Raw genomic sequence first — 15,431 nt, 5'->3', positions numbered from 1 at the left:
AAGTCATCCTCAGCAAAAGGAATACCAGCATCAATGATGCACCAAGGAATGACAACCACAGCCGCTGTGACTGAAGAGCCCGAGATTAAGGAAGAAGAGGCTTAGCATCCTGATTATATTTTCCGTGCATGCCAAGATTTGACGTGTAGTTAACCCAGCTGGGTCTAGGAACCCAAACAAAGTAAGAAAAGCAAACTCAACTCAGGCAAAGAATGCTTTGTCCTACCTCAGACTTAGCCCTCAGGTGATAAGGCGCTGCACGCTTTTAATTTTACCAGCTCGGGATATTTTTTTTAAATGGTCAGAGAAAAAGCGTGTCTGAATATTGAGCATGACACAAAATGTCACGAACGCTTAAAGTTGCGGGTCCTTCAGCCCAAGGCGGAAGATGCGAAGGGAAGGAGTGTGGTTTTCGAGATCCAGGGTGAGAATGCCCCTACATAAACAAAGGGCTCGGGATTGGACGTCGTCTTAGGGAAGTGGGGCAGAGGGGAGGAGGTGGGGGGAAGGAAAAGAACGCCTATGCTCCCCACGTTGAGAAGCCGTCGGGCGGCAGGGAGGAGCGGGGCCGCCCGGAGCGGAGCGCGTGGGGCGACGGAGGGGAGGCGGTCGGGAGGCGGCGGGCGGGCAGGCCGGTGTGAGCTGTTTGGCCACCGGAGCCAATCGAAAGCGGGGCCTTGATCCTCTCCTCGGGCAGTGGCTGCGCGGAGCCAGTGCCGCGCTCCCCGCAGCTGCCGGGACCGGCACAGCCGCCTCGCTCTCTCCGCGCACCGCCGGCCCCACCGAGCGCCTATGGGCATCTGCAGCCGGCGAAGGCTTCGCACCACCGCCACCAGCAGCAGCGGCAGCGGCAGAGGGCGGCGACCGCCACCCGGCTTCACCGTTCCTTGGGATCTATAGCCGGCGGACGGACCGCTGCGGTCCGCGCTGCGGACCCTTCCCCGCATCCGTGCAGGTATGGGGCAGCCGGGGGTCACCCCGCGCCCTGGCCTGGCATTGCTCCTCTTGCGGCCGGCTCGTTCCCTTCCTCCTCCTCCTCCTCCTCCTCTTTCTCCTTCTCCTCCTCCTCTCTTGCCGTCTTACCGCCCCTCCAGGGACTGGCAGCGGGGCCGGCGGGCTCGGTGGCGGTGACAGCGCGGGGCCGCTCCGCCCGCCGCAGCCCCGCCGCGCCGTCCCGCACCGCGCCCCTCGCCGCGCCCGCCGCGTCCCTGCCCCTGCCCCTGCCCCTGCCCCTGCCCCTGCCCCTGCCCCTGCCCCTGCCCCTGCCCGTCCCGGCGCGGGGATCCCCGGCCGTGGCAGCCGGACGCCCCGGCGCAGAGCAGCGCGTCCCGCAACCCCGCCCGCGGGGCGTTTGCAGGGGCGCGGAACGAAATCAGCGAGAGCCGGCGGCGCCGGGGGTCTGGGTGGCTTGCTCCGACCGCCCGGGGAAGTTACCTGGATGGCTCTCTCAGCGTTTGGAGCGTCGTGAGTCGCGTCCTCACGCTGCCTCCCAAAGGAGGCAAAAAAAAAAAAAAAAAAAAAAAAAAAAAAAAAAAAAAAAAAAAAAAAAAAAAAAAAAAAAAAAAAAAAAAAAAAAAAAAAAAAAAAAAAAAAAAAAAAAAAAAAAAAAAAAAAAAAAAAAAAAAAAAAAAAAAAAAAAAAAAAAAAAAAAAAAAAAAAAAAAAAAAACCCACCGAAAACAAACGGGGAAAAAAAAATAAGCTCATGCTTTAAACCCGTGCCCCTTTGTACCTTTCTTTCTTTGCTTTGGGTTAATGATGGTTTGTGATTATGAAACCCGACGAGGGATCAGCTCCAAGAGCGAATAGCATTACTTTAAGTCATGAGTTGGAAATATACATATGTGTATGCATACACTGGGTTTTTTTCTCCCCTCGCACTTGAGGATTATAATAATACAAACCCGTGTCTGTCTCACAAGGAGCTCCTGCTTGACTTTCTGCTAAGGCTGAGGAAATATTTGCGCTCCTACAGGTCTTACAGAATTGGAGTCACAGGTCTTATAAAAAATTGCAGTGGCATTTAGCTAAACAGCTCTTATTTTTAGCATGCTATTGTGAAAGTGGTTATATAACTTTGGTGGATTTTTGAGGACAAAATTAACAACTCATAACAACTTAAACCTCTTTTTTCTCTGAAAGAGGAGAAATAAACAGAAGAAAAGCCCAATGAGTAGGATCTGGTGAACTTCAGCCCAACAAATGGCCACAGTAGAGACCTGAGAAAAAGCACCAGGTTGTGAATCCCATAGTCCTCCCAAGAATCACGAAGCAGCAGGTGCAAGACCAAGCAATGTCAGCTCAGAGCCCTAGCTAGCAAGCTGGTTATCAGGCTGCATCAAGGCTATTTCTTGCTAAACCGGGGTGAAGTCAATATTCATATCCAAGTCTTGTGTTCCCATCAGTGCCAATACAACAGAGATACTATGTTCCCTTGGGGGATTTGTTTGTTGCTTGAACTTAAAGAAGTACGCACAGTCTGGAGTGCTTGCTTAGAGCGCTTGATGTGTTTTAGTGCGGATGCTTCACTTTCAAAACTTGGTTCCTGGCTCTCAGACTAATCTTTCTTATTTTCTTTCAAAGACTGAAAAAGAATAATACCCTAAGATTTTAAACAAATGCTATGAGAAAATAACTGAGTAGAAGTAAGGAACAGCAGTCTGCTGATTACTGAGAGCCAGGACATGAGGGTGCTGTCTCAGTTTTCAGGCTCTGAACAAGGTATCTCTCTCTCACTGTTACTGCATGGTCCTCATGAACTGCTGTCATCCAAGAGATGCAGTGAAGTCCTAAATTCTAAACATTTGTGCATGATTATTGTGCAGCTGTAGAGAGTGGACCGGTTTACTAAATCTCTTTTGTAGGATGAGCAAGAAACCTAGCAAGTAGAATTTTGCCTTCTCACCTCTGTTGCAGCCTGCTGTTCATGCAGAGCTATTGTATGCAGGGAGGAGGTGTATCTGGTAGCAGCGAGGTTTGCTCAGCCTTCCATTGCAGCATGACAAGTAAGTGAAAGATGTGTCAGTGAAAAGCATCAGTAAGACCTCTACAAAGATGGCACAAAAATAAATTAACCCTAGATTTTGAGCTGATTGATTGGTTTGGCTGAAATATTTTCTTTCTGTTTATCCTTTGAATAGACTGTGCATGACTTTAAGTGTGGAATAGAACAAATGTATGAGAATTAAACTGTGGAAATTTTTATTTTCTTAGTATCAGATGAGGGTAAAAATTAATATCTGAAATACCCACTGAACTCTGCAAATATATTGGAAATTGCTTGGTTTCAGTCACCATTTGTCAATGTCTATGAAAGTGTAAATCTCATAGATCCAGATCTTCATCCTTTGTAGTAAATAGTCCTATTGTGGTCTTGTGTAATAAGTTTGGTAACTGGTCCAATTCCAACTGCTCAGTTTCATAGTTCTTTACATTACTGCTGAATTCACATTAAAATAATTCTAACCCAAGCATTAGAAACTGGCAAGTTCCAATTTGAAATTGGTAAATTGGTGTTTATCCATTTCTGATGCTTGAATTAGAATTATTTCAATGAGCGGTTCAAGTCAGTAACAATCGAACAGTTCAAGTCACTGTGCACCTTAACTGACATCTGAAGAGGTATCTTCAACAGCAGCACAAAAAGGTCTTTCCCTTCACTCACAGAGGCTCATGGGTATGGTGGAGCGTTTATATTAGCACTGTGGTTCATGTCAGGAGTGGGCTTTTGATGCCCCTCCTCCAGTTCTTCCCACTTAACTGTCTGTCTCCTTATACCTCATGGTGGGCCAGCTGAATTCCTTTAAGATGAATCTAAACTAGAAGATGTGTCTGAGTCACTGCTGGAAATACAGTCCAAGGAAGCAGATCAGAGCTAGCCTGAAGTAAAACCCTATAAAATACATGCGGTGTCTTCTGTGCTTAAATGTTTTGCTCTTCCTGTCTGTTCCTGTTGGGCTGTGCTAGCTGTTAAAATAGACATGGTCCATTTGCAGCATGCCAGTTCTGATGTACTGCACCATCTAAAGCCAATTCTAGCCCAGGAGTGTGGGCTAGTTCCTGCTTCTTGCACCACTGCCCACATATGCGTTACCAAGAAACTCCTGGCTCAGCAGGAGCGCACAGCCGCTCAACCAACTATGGCTGTCCTGTTTGTATATATTCACACTGAGATCTCTTCAGTTCCAAATGAGGATAGTTAATTTTTTTTTGTAGTCTGGCATGTGATAGTGGGAACTTTGGATAGTGCAGCCTTGTGCTTGTCTGATAGATGTGCTTGTCAGTTGGTGCTTCATGTTTGCCTGTAACTGGCCATAGCCTGTCTGTGTACAAAGGTCCATAAGGCTGTTTATATTCCTCATTTCATGTGGAAGTGGTGAGAAATGCTGTCTTGAAACTTTAAAACTGTCATTTAGAAGTGCTACTCCATGTTCCCTGGGTGCAGCATTGTGGCTGACTAGATCTCCTGTACGGCAAAAAGTATTGCTTGGGATACCCTGTGGGGGTATTTCCTGGGTCCCAGCATATGATGGGAATCATGCTTTGACCCTGGAATCCAGTCCAGTTGCCCCAGGCAGGTGGAAATGTGTGATACCCAGGGAGATGTTCAGGAACATGCACTTAAAACTTGAAGTTTGATTAAAACATGCTAAATTTTTTTTTCTGTAGTTTTCATTGTAATGAGAAAAATTTCCATTCTCTGTTGTTTGGTGATTTGTATGGCTTTTTACAGTTTCATGTTTTTCTTTAGTTTGCTTCTTTGAGGAAAATTATTTTAAATAGAAAAATGATTCTGTTAATTATAAACAGGTATCTCTTGTATGAAAGCATGTCTTACTAGAAAATATAGTATCAGAGCAATCAGGGATCAGATCCTTCTCTCTCTTAGTGAGGGAACAGGTCCTTCTCTCACTTAGTAACAGAAGACAGTTGTCCTTGCTGCAAAATTGAACTTCTTACCAACTCTTCAGTTTTACACACATTTTCACAAAATCATGATGGAAATGATAGGGTTGCATGTGTAGGGCGTGAATGATACAAATATTCTTCTTGTGACTGCTCCAAGACTGCTTTTAAATCGCAGAAAATGTTGTGCTACTTGGAAGAATTGGAAGTGAGAAACAAGAGAGCATTTCCTTCTCACATGGTTGTATTTCTGTAGCTAAAGGTTGTCAACTGCAAACCTTATTTCAAGGCATAGCTTCTCTGTGAGATGAAGTATAGATTTTAACATGAGTTGTGTAGATGATGATATGTCACTTGAAACTATGGTATTTCTTGTTCTCAATGCATTAAGTCTTCTATTATCATTTTAAAGAAGATTTTTGATGCCTGTTTCAGAAAGGGAAGCAGACCATAAAAATCTGTCTTGCTCCAGGACATTAAAACAGAGGGCAATCTATCTTTCAATATCTGGTGTGATACAATCATGGCAACTTCAGTTGTAACCTGTCTTTCTCACAAAGTCATCTTACAGCACCTACTTTTAACATTATTTTTTCTTCTTCTAGGCTTAACTGTATTTATCTGTGAAATTCTGAATATTTTGTTCTTTGTTGATGTCTGCATAACATTTCTAAGAGTTATAATGATGTATTTTAGATTAGTCATAAAAGTAAGGGGGATTTCCTAAGGTCAGTTTTTCATATAGGCTCTGCTGCCATGTAGAATTACTTATATTGTAAATGTATGTTGTATATAAAAATATGCATGCTACTGTCTTTACTACAAGCTTCTTTTTGGAGAAAGAAAAATAGTAAATTTACATCTCATTCCAGACAGTTTTAAAGTTATTATTGTTTAGGAAGTGATTATTTTAAGAAACTATATTTTGTAATGAAACTTACAGAAATTAAAACTGTGATACCTTCAAATAGAGAAAGACTCCTAAAGATTTTGTTTCTGTCTATTTTGTGTTAAGGAAGTGAGGGAAGTAAAGTACACTGGGAAAGGAAAATATATTATTTACCCTCCAAATTTCATTTTGGAACCAGTTTTTATTGAGTGTGATGGGCAGTGCACAAATACAACATCAGACTGTGGATTTAACAGCAATAAATCTTAAAAATTTCCTAAATTTTTAACATCTCTTAAAACTTGGAAACAACATTTTTTACAGCTCATGCAGAACGCCTTGTTGACCTTGTCTTGTACAAACACTTACTAGAGTTGGAAAACTGTGTTGAGTGGGTCTAGATATGAACTAGTTGCCCTTCTCCGTTTATGTGCAGTTTTGTTGTGGATTCCAGCCGTGTCTAGTCTATCATATTACTCTGCTTAAGTGCTATTATGATAATGCTAAATAGCCTGATATTCTGCAGTAGTGCTAACAGAAAAATAAACAGCATTGTAAAAATTCTGCATGGCCATTTCTGGCATGAAACTGCAGGGTTTTTTCCTGGTACAAATCTCAGACCTAATCTCATTTCCAGTGAGGCCAAAACACTAGTTTGGCTTAGAGTTAAGCAGGATCCTGCCCATAAATCTGGCCAGTCTCCATACAGATAACATCTGGAAAATTGTCATTTAAAAATATGTGGGAGAGCTTGGGATAGGGGTGTAAATAGTGGGTCAAAGCTTCTATCCAAAAAGGAAAACAACCAAGCTCTCAGATGTCAGACATCTTTGCTCTAGGCATGTTTTTTGTTATGATCCATCTAGCATTGTCAGTTCCTGTTCCGTCAACATAACTTGGAGCTTAATGTCCTTTGAGAGGAACAAGAGAAGGTTGACAGGCAAAGAAGAGAGGGAATAATGTTGCACGACTTAATGGATGCATCCAATAAAGTCTCCTAATAAAGAGAGAGATGGCTATCACTTGTATTTCGACTTAATTTGTTCTCTGGCTGACACCTTTCGGATTACTATACACAATGGATTTGTACTAAGCATGTTTGTTGACTTTGGTCTATATTCTTCATTAATGAAGTCTATGGAAACCTTGTCTGATCTTTCAGTGAGAACAGTTTTTGCCGAGATAGTTTTAGGAGTACCTACTTGCAAACTGAAACAAATCGTAAACATCTTGGGTTCCATGTAGGCAGAGAAAGATTGTTGATCTGCTGCTTTAATGCTTCCATTCCTTACTGAAGCTGAGCCTTCAGGAAAGTCATAGCTCAGAATGTCATAGCATGTGACTTCTTAAGAGTGGCTGAAGATGAAAATTCAAATGTCAAAGAAACTGATTATTAGGAAAATTAATTATTTTGTTCAAGAATCACAGAACATATGTGAAAATATCACCCTTTTTTTTTTTTGTTATATGCAATGACCCTTCTTCTATAGAAACCATCAAGCAGATAAGACAAATGCACGCAATTGGAAATTGTGCTAGTTATGCCACCTGTCTTGCTTTCAAATTACCAAAGTCCATTGAGTCACACAAAGTTATTTAACAACTCAATCTAGATATTTTGGTTTTTCTAACTGTAAAACAAAGCCCACCTCCGTCTACACAAATTCCTCTCAAATGAAGAGAAACTTTAAATAAAAACCGTACCATATAGATACCATTTTGTTTTCTTTATCCACTTTTTTAAAAACAGTTGTCTGCACTTGCTGTTCTTTCTTCTCAAAGGAGCACTGAAAAAACTCCTAGACAAACTACAGTCTACTATTTTCTGAATTCTACATCCAAAATTCCAGTTGCTTTATCCTTCAACTCAGGTAGACTGCTTCCAAGTAGAAAAATATTTTTATGTTGGTGTTTCAATAACTTACTTAAAAAATGTGATACATGTGAACACTATTTTGAGTACCTATCAGAAATTGCCAGTCTTTTCTTTTTAAAAATAGCCTTGTTTTTTTTTTTTTCAGTATAAAAATATAATTTTGTATAAAACTTCTTTCTTTGGAAACAAGTTTATTGTGTCATTCCAAGATGAGCTTAATTCTTTTCTGGACATCTCTAAAGTTTCTTTAAAAGAAGCATATGATATTACAGGAAGAATGTTCCTCTTGTTTGCCAGAGAGCTGTACTATGTTTACTATAATAAGATTAAAGGAAATTTGAAAGTCAACGCTAGTTCAGTGGGAAACTGATAAACACACATTGTACTTGCAGGAACACTCTGCCCAGTAGCATTAGGAAATTTATCACTATTTATTTAGCAGTTCGGACTCTATCCGACAAACAGATTTGGTGTTCATTTAAAACTACACCAGACACTGAAAGACTTGACAATATGGATGTAATTTGTGGAATCTGAACTGTTATCCTGGCATAGCCGTCTCAGGCGGCTTAGGATTGGGAATCTCATAGCATGGTCTGTCAAAATAAGAAGTCCATAAGATTATGGATCCTGTTGCTTTCCAAAGACTGCGGTTTGATTGCTGGCACTTCTGGTTAGGTCAAGTGTTACAGCCACAGTCATAAACAGCGATTTTTAGAATTTGAGCAAGCTAGACAAGGGTGTAGCTCCTTGGAAAAGTTATTCTGGAAGAGGTAAAACCAGCAATGTGTCTGGATCCATATCTGGCATTGGCAGGCTTTACTCTTGAGAAGCAATGGCAATCCAGTTTTGTATTTACTGTTTGTTTATTTGTGCCTTGGCCAGTATTTCAAGTAGAGAGTGAATTCTGGAGAAAGAAAAGACCACAGGGATGACTTTCCATTTCAAAGTACATGTTAAGAGGTCATTTTTACATAGTCACAAGTGCTGTACAAATCAGTAAAATAGAATTAGGTAATTTTGCTATGAAATGCATGCAGGAATTTTTTTTTTTTAATATTAGGATTAGAGGGGAATGCATAATCATGGTGTGATACAAAAGCTACTCTTGTAAATTTTTTCATCGCTCCAAACTGGCAGATCTCTTGGAAAAGTGGTCAGCTACTCACCGTGTGCTTCTGAGCACCACAAAAAGCCAGTGGATTACTCCCACCTTGTGTTGGTAATTAGTAGGAACTGCAGGATGAAGTCACTATTGGTTCTAGAAGCTACTACTGTAAGCTGTTCGTGCTATGTAAGGTAATAAATTTATTTGATAAAAAGATTATTAGGGAAATTAGTTAATTTCCATGCTCCTCTCAACTATGAAATTTCTTAAATTGCTAAAAAGCAAGGATCACTCTTTATAGGAATTTTCATGTATTTGTATGCTTCCCATGAAGTCACACCAAAATACTTGTTTCTTCTCATGTTTAAGATGTGAATGTGAGCTCCTGACCTGCATGAGATAAATTTGAGTTTGAAGTAGTCTGTCTCAACACACTTGTGCTGTAGAGGAATAGTCTTATTTCCTCCTCATTCCTCTCCCACTCAAAATGGACTTTAAAGGTCTGTGGAATCACTGCAGGTGACCTTTCCCAGCCAGCTGAGTTATTGGTACTGGGAATTTTTACTCTGGTTTTAGGTGATCTGTTCAGGCAATAGAACAGCAAATGCACGGGTGAGAAGTCCACACCAAGGGTTTCCTATCTCAAATGAGACTGCTGAGTATCTAACTGCAATGGCAGTCCTGGCTTCCGGCCATAGCTGGGGCCAGTTCTCCTGCAGATCTGTCCTCAGCAACTTCAGCTGCAGATGGAAAGGAATCTCTATATTCCTTTGTTATTGGGTAAAAGAGAGTATTGCCTATTTTGGCTCTTCTACTTAGCTTCATCCACGTAGATAGACTACAATCAGAGTGCTTGCAGTTTACACTGTTATATACAAATTGCCAGTTCATCTCCCCCCTCAGACACTAGCTTCATTTACTCATATAAATAACTGGTAGCAGTCAACATGACTGACTTAAGCTCTATCTGAATGTGTAAAATATAGGGAGTTTGAGATGCTGATGCCATGTTTATTGCTTCCCCCCTCCCTCACCCCCCCCCCTTCCAATTTAGATGTATTTGTTAAGAACATTGAAATGTACTGGTCATTGTATTTATGATAGGTTTAGATTTATTGTTACTGTTTACAGAAAAACTCCAAATTAGTTGCTTTTTATTGTCACATTAGAATACGAATGGTTAGACATATTAATTAAAGAGAAGCTTATTTTCTCAATACAAATGAACTGTAATTGAATATTCTTTGGTTATGAAGTGCTCCAAATTATATTTTTTCCCCATTATATTTATTTATCCTTTAAAAGTGTTTGAAAACTGGCTTTCTTTACCATGATTAAGACTGATGTCTTAATTTGGGCAACAGATACACTATTGACTTTGAACTTCTAGGTGCATGATAATGTATATAGCAGTTAGTCACACAGCAATGCTGGTAGGTTTTTTTGGGTGAGAATCATGCTTCAGTTTTGCTTTTAAATAAGTATTGTCTTCATACTGATTGTAAATCTTTCCTAAAGCTTTTGTGATGGCCTTTTGATTTCAATGCATGGCCAACTTCTTTGAGGTGACATGATCTAATAGTCTCTTAAATATGTGTCATGGTTTAACCTCGTCTGGCAGCAAAGCTTCCCATAGCCCCTTGGTCATTCCTCTCCCTGCTGGGACTGGGGAGAAAATCAGAAGCGTAAAAGTGAGAAAACTTGTGGGTTGAGATGAAGACAGTTTAACAGGAAAAGCAAAAGCTGCACGTGCAATCAAAGTAAAACATGGAATTCATTAATTACTTCCCATGGGCAGGCAGGTGTTCAGCCATCCCCAGGAAAGCTGGGCTCCATCACAGGCAATGGTGACTTGGGGGGACAAATGCCATCACTCTGAACATGTCCTCTAGCAGCTTTATATGCTAAGCATGACACCATATGGTCTGGAATATCCTTTGTGTCAGCTGGGGTCAGCTGTCACGGCTGTGTCCCCTCCCAGCTTTCTCTCTAGTGGGGTAGGATGAGAAGCAGTGCAAGTGCTGCTTGGCAATAACTAAAACATCTCTGTGTTTCTTCACAGCTACTGTGAAGAAAATTAACTCTATCCCTGCCAAAAGCAGCAGAAAGCGTTAATGGTCCAGAAGGTGTCCGTGCTTTGTTATGCTGCCAGTGGTTATGCCCACATGGTAGCAGCAGCTAGGCATAGGTCTAAACTTATGCTGAAAGGATCATATTGCCCTTGGCTCTGCTTCTGGCCACTAGGTTGTGTCTTAATTCCATTACAGCCTTTCTTTGTGCCTTCTGGCATGTCTAAAATGGTATACACTCAACACATGGGAAACTGGCTCAGAAATGGTGCTGTAAATGTTGATGTAAGTGTTCAAAACACTGTATGTCCTCTAGCTGACAAGACTCATAGGTGCAGACTCCTTGATGTACTCCTTGGTGTCTTGAAAACCCTGTTAGAACTGGGTGGCCTTAGTTGTCTAGATACACATGCTTAGTTGCTAAGTGTGGAAAATCTTTGGAAAATATTGCTATTTAAGAGACAGCCCAAAGACCAGCATTCCCAAATTTTCTGAACAATGACATCCGCTAATGAGGGTGATGAGACCCTGGAACAAGTTGCTCAAAGAAGCTGTGTATATCCCATCACTACAAATGTTCAAGGTCAGGTTGGATGGTGTTTTGAGAAACCTGCTGTAATTGAACGTGTCCCTGCCCATGGCAGGGGTATTGGACTGGCATGTCCCTTCCAACCCTGGTTGTTCTGTGATTGTATAATGCTGTCATTGTTTGAACAGAACCTTATGGGTCACTTTATGAATTGTAAAAACTGTCACTGTCATTGAACACTTTTTTAAAAACAGTTTAAAAAGCTAAAGTGCTTCTCATGTAAGTAAATATGAATAATATTTAAAAGAGGTAGCTATGGCCTAACATGTAGATGCAGAAAAAAAAAATTAGTTGTTTTGCTTTTCTGTAAAGCCTATAAGGATGTGAATTCTCATGCGGATTTGCACACATTAGAATTAACTCCTGCACAGAGAAGTAGAACAGTGTATTACTTGAAGACAATGCAAATATGCTTTTACACTTAAAAACCCAGCAGTGTTAACCATGTCTCTCCAGTGTGTATTGCTCTTCTGTCTTCATTATTTAACATTTCTAACCTGGAACATCCAAAGCTTTTGTTTATGGTTTACACAAGGCCATCTATACCTCTAAAATATGATTTTAGTGTAGTAGAAGAATGAGACAACAACTGCTAATTGCCCTTGCACTTTTCTCTTTGGAAGCAGCATATTTAAACCCAAGTACTGTAAAGTAGGGAAGAAAGGGTTTTCTTCTGATTAACTGAATTATTCCATACATAGATTGTTCTGGAACATTTCAATTATACCTTTTATTCTGTATGACTTTGAGGGTAGTTCTGAGTCAACATCATATTTAAATGGTAACTTTCAAAATAGCTTTTACCTACTTAGTTTTATGATAAAACTTGCATAATTTAATTCTGAAATTATTCTGTCAGCTTTTCCTGACTTTCACAAATTATAAAGGTCAGAATTAATTTCAAAGTTGAGTTAAACTAGCTTAGGTACTTTGAGATATGGAGTTACCCTATCAAAGATACATCCACTAAAGAGTTGACATTACACTTCTGAACTTCATTCTTTAAGAGTCACCTTATTTATAGCAAGATAAATGCACTTTCAGCTCTAATTGCACAGAGCAGCAAAAGCATCCTTCGGATAGTCTGAGTAATCTAAAATACATCTTATCTGGTAAACCTCAAAGGATCTATTTATTCAAGAAGTTAGGAAAATTTAAGGGATGTATACTTATAGCCTGGATTTCAGAACATACAATTGCTACTTGTACATTTTAACAGGATTCTTAATTTAATTAAATAGAATGTTTTAAACATCATAAGCTATGTATTCACAGAGTTTACAGGAAAGATACCATGGCATGCTAGAAATTTGTAAGAGAACTTGAAAAGTACATTCCAGAAAAAAATCCAAACAGATAATGTAACTGAAAAAAAGAAAAATACAAATAGTGACAGAAATGAAAAGTGAGTTAAGCTTTTCAGTGGGCTGAGTTAAATTCCTGACTGTTTGTGGCTTCATAATGTGTGTGAGTTCAGCAAGTTTTTGGGACTTTTTTAACTAGCTTTAGGATTTTCTTTTATTCATTGCAAACTATTCTGCTCATTCATTGTTTTTTAAAGTATTTTTGCATGGAAATTCAACACAATACCTAAGAAATACTTAGTAGGTGCATCTTTACTGTGAGATATCTGGCTGTAAGCCAACAATCTCTTAGAATATAATCTTTTTCTTAACTTGCTGTTGTTAAGGCTTTTCATTAAGAAGTCAAGTGTGATTTATTCCTTCATAGTGTTCCTTGGTTAGCATATGTGAGCGAACTCATATCTAACCACTAGTAGATTTTATGTTGTGTAACCTTTACAAGTATTCATTGCATGTTAACTCTTGACAGATAAAATTACTTATTCACTATTGACTTACCTTTGAAGGATGATTTACTTTGTCACTATTGAGTCATCTCCATGCTATGTTGAGGCAGCAGTGTCTCTCCAGATCATCTTGTGGCATGCAACTATTGCCCTGATACAGAATTGTCGTTAGAGGTCTGCAGAAGGAATGTGCAGGAGAATAGGGAGAAAGACAAATGTTGGCGTGGTTTTGAATCTGTGCTGAAGACAGCAATCACCAGTGTCTGCAAAGAGGAGGGTTGTACATTCCTAGATTTTGCTTGCTCCTGTTCATTGGGATCTCTGCAGAACACAGTAGGGGTGTGGGGAGAGGAAGGCAATGTATTTAGCCATTTTTTCTTTCACGGGTTTAGCTCATAGAATTGCAGTATTTTGACGCGCGCACACACACACACACACACAAAGTCAGGAATCAAGAATAACAGTGACATTGCCCCTCTGTCTCGGTCACCTTCCCATATCAGCTTAACCTTTACTTAAAATATGCCTGTTAGCCCAACCTTGCATATATATAAGACTTACAATAAAACCTTGATTCACGCATAAGTTAATGAAAGGAGCATTTTGCTCTTATGCTGGAAAATTCAGCACAATCTCTTGAGTACCTTAAGAAGAATTTAAATGTATCTGGCCCCTCTGTCACTGCTTAGATACGCGGAGGGTAAAAGTAGCCTTTGAGCCTTTGCCTTCTTTCCTTCCACCTATTTTCACTATGCGGAAGACTGGCCTGTTATGAAGGTCAAAGGAATTCTACAAATAGCAATGCCTAGAGTGCTAGTTTGTAAACATGGAACCCCAAACTTTTTGTTTCACGTTGGGCAAGTAACCTTAAACCTTTTTCTTAGAGTGCTTAGACTTTCCTCTGCTTAATGTTACGAAGGCTAAAAATTTTGCATGATCCTTGCTCAGTATGTGGAGCTGTGAAGATAGATTAGCCTGACAGTCTGAATTTAATAAGGCTTGCAGAGAAGCACGTGACTAATATCTAAGATAAACTGCTTTGTGGTCACCTGCCTAGGTGGTTTTCAAACAAAATGACGTGCTCTGTAGACTGAGCTGCAAAGTCTAATGGAAGTGCATGTCCTGGTTTTCCAAAGCACCTGTTTTTGAATGTAAAACTGAGCAACTTAGATGTAGGGGCAGCACTCTCAGGAGTCGTAAGGACCACTGAAAAATATAAAAATTAGATGTCTGGTATCAGGAATTCCATACGTGAGGCAGACAGCTGCACTCCTTTTGCTGCCAATAGGGAAGGTTTGGGGATTAGGTTTAAAGTGTACGTAAGTCAGTGTGCCAGGGAGGGAAATTATTAAACTTCAGATAATTCTGAAGAAAAGTGTTTAAAAAACTCTGCATCTTATGAGCAGAGGCTTCTGCAGAATTGTTTGGGAAAAAAAAAGGGGAAAAGAATGATTAAGAAATGCTGCAAGATGCTGCTTAATGCTCCCATTTTTGGATGTATCTGCTGAGATTTTCACTCTCTAAGGAGAAAGGTGCAACTGCAGGCTGTGGAGGATCACTATGAGGGTTGAATGCATAGGTTAAATTACACTCTGGAACTAAAGTTGATAAGGTCCTCGGAGCTATAAGAAGATGTAATTAGATCCAAAGTACAGCTAGACACATTTTACCCCCTCCCCTCTACTGTCAAGCCCTTATATAGGGAATGGCCCCTGGTGCCAGAATGTCACAGTTCAGAGCTGGTGAGCCTTTCAGGGGCCATTGGGATTTCCCAGATCCTTTAGAGGATCACTGAACATGATTTTACTTCAAGGTGAGGAAGTCCTGTATAACAACCAATTTTACAAGTCCAAAGTTCATTTGGGAGTTGTGCACACAAAGGAACACAGATACTGAATTCTTCACTGATACTGTATTAGCCTTGCATGAGGAGAGATTAGGATCAGCCCTTCTTTGCTGAAATTATTTGCCTGGTACTGCCAACTGGCAGTAACTAGGTCCTTCCAGCCAGTAAATTACCAAACAAGACATTTGTGTTATTAAGCCAGCAAGTAATGCACACATTGTGCGAAAACTACCATTAACTTCAGAAAAGCAGTTATGTGTCACCATTACTCAAAGTCATGGCTTCAGATGGTCTGGTATCTCTGATACCTTCAGATGATCTGGTATCGCTGAAGTAAACC

At 40.4% G+C, this 15,431-nt stretch overlaps 1 protein-coding gene across 1 annotated transcript in view; it reads left to right on the top strand.

Moving 5' to 3' along the window:
- Nucleotides 1-694: 694 nt before the first annotated feature.
- Nucleotides 695-15,431, top strand: part of GREM2 (gremlin 2, DAN family BMP antagonist) — a 36,826-nt gene continuing 22,089 nt past the window's right edge. Inside the window, exon 1 of the mRNA XM_027895759.1 lies at nucleotides 695-955. The gene's annotated coding sequence lies outside the window, so the exon portion shown is untranslated. The remainder of the gene's footprint in view (nucleotides 956-15,431) is intronic.

This window comes from Empidonax traillii, unplaced genomic scaffold, assembly GCF_003031625.1.
Source record: "Empidonax traillii isolate 1590-97213 ecotype Southwest subspecies unplaced genomic scaffold, ASM303162v1 scaffold466:size1224651, whole genome shotgun sequence".
NCBI classification, from domain to species: Eukaryota; Metazoa; Chordata; class Aves; order Passeriformes; family Tyrannidae; genus Empidonax; species Empidonax traillii.
Note: the sequence above shows the minus strand (reverse complement) of the source record. Positions and strands in the feature narration are given on the sequence as shown.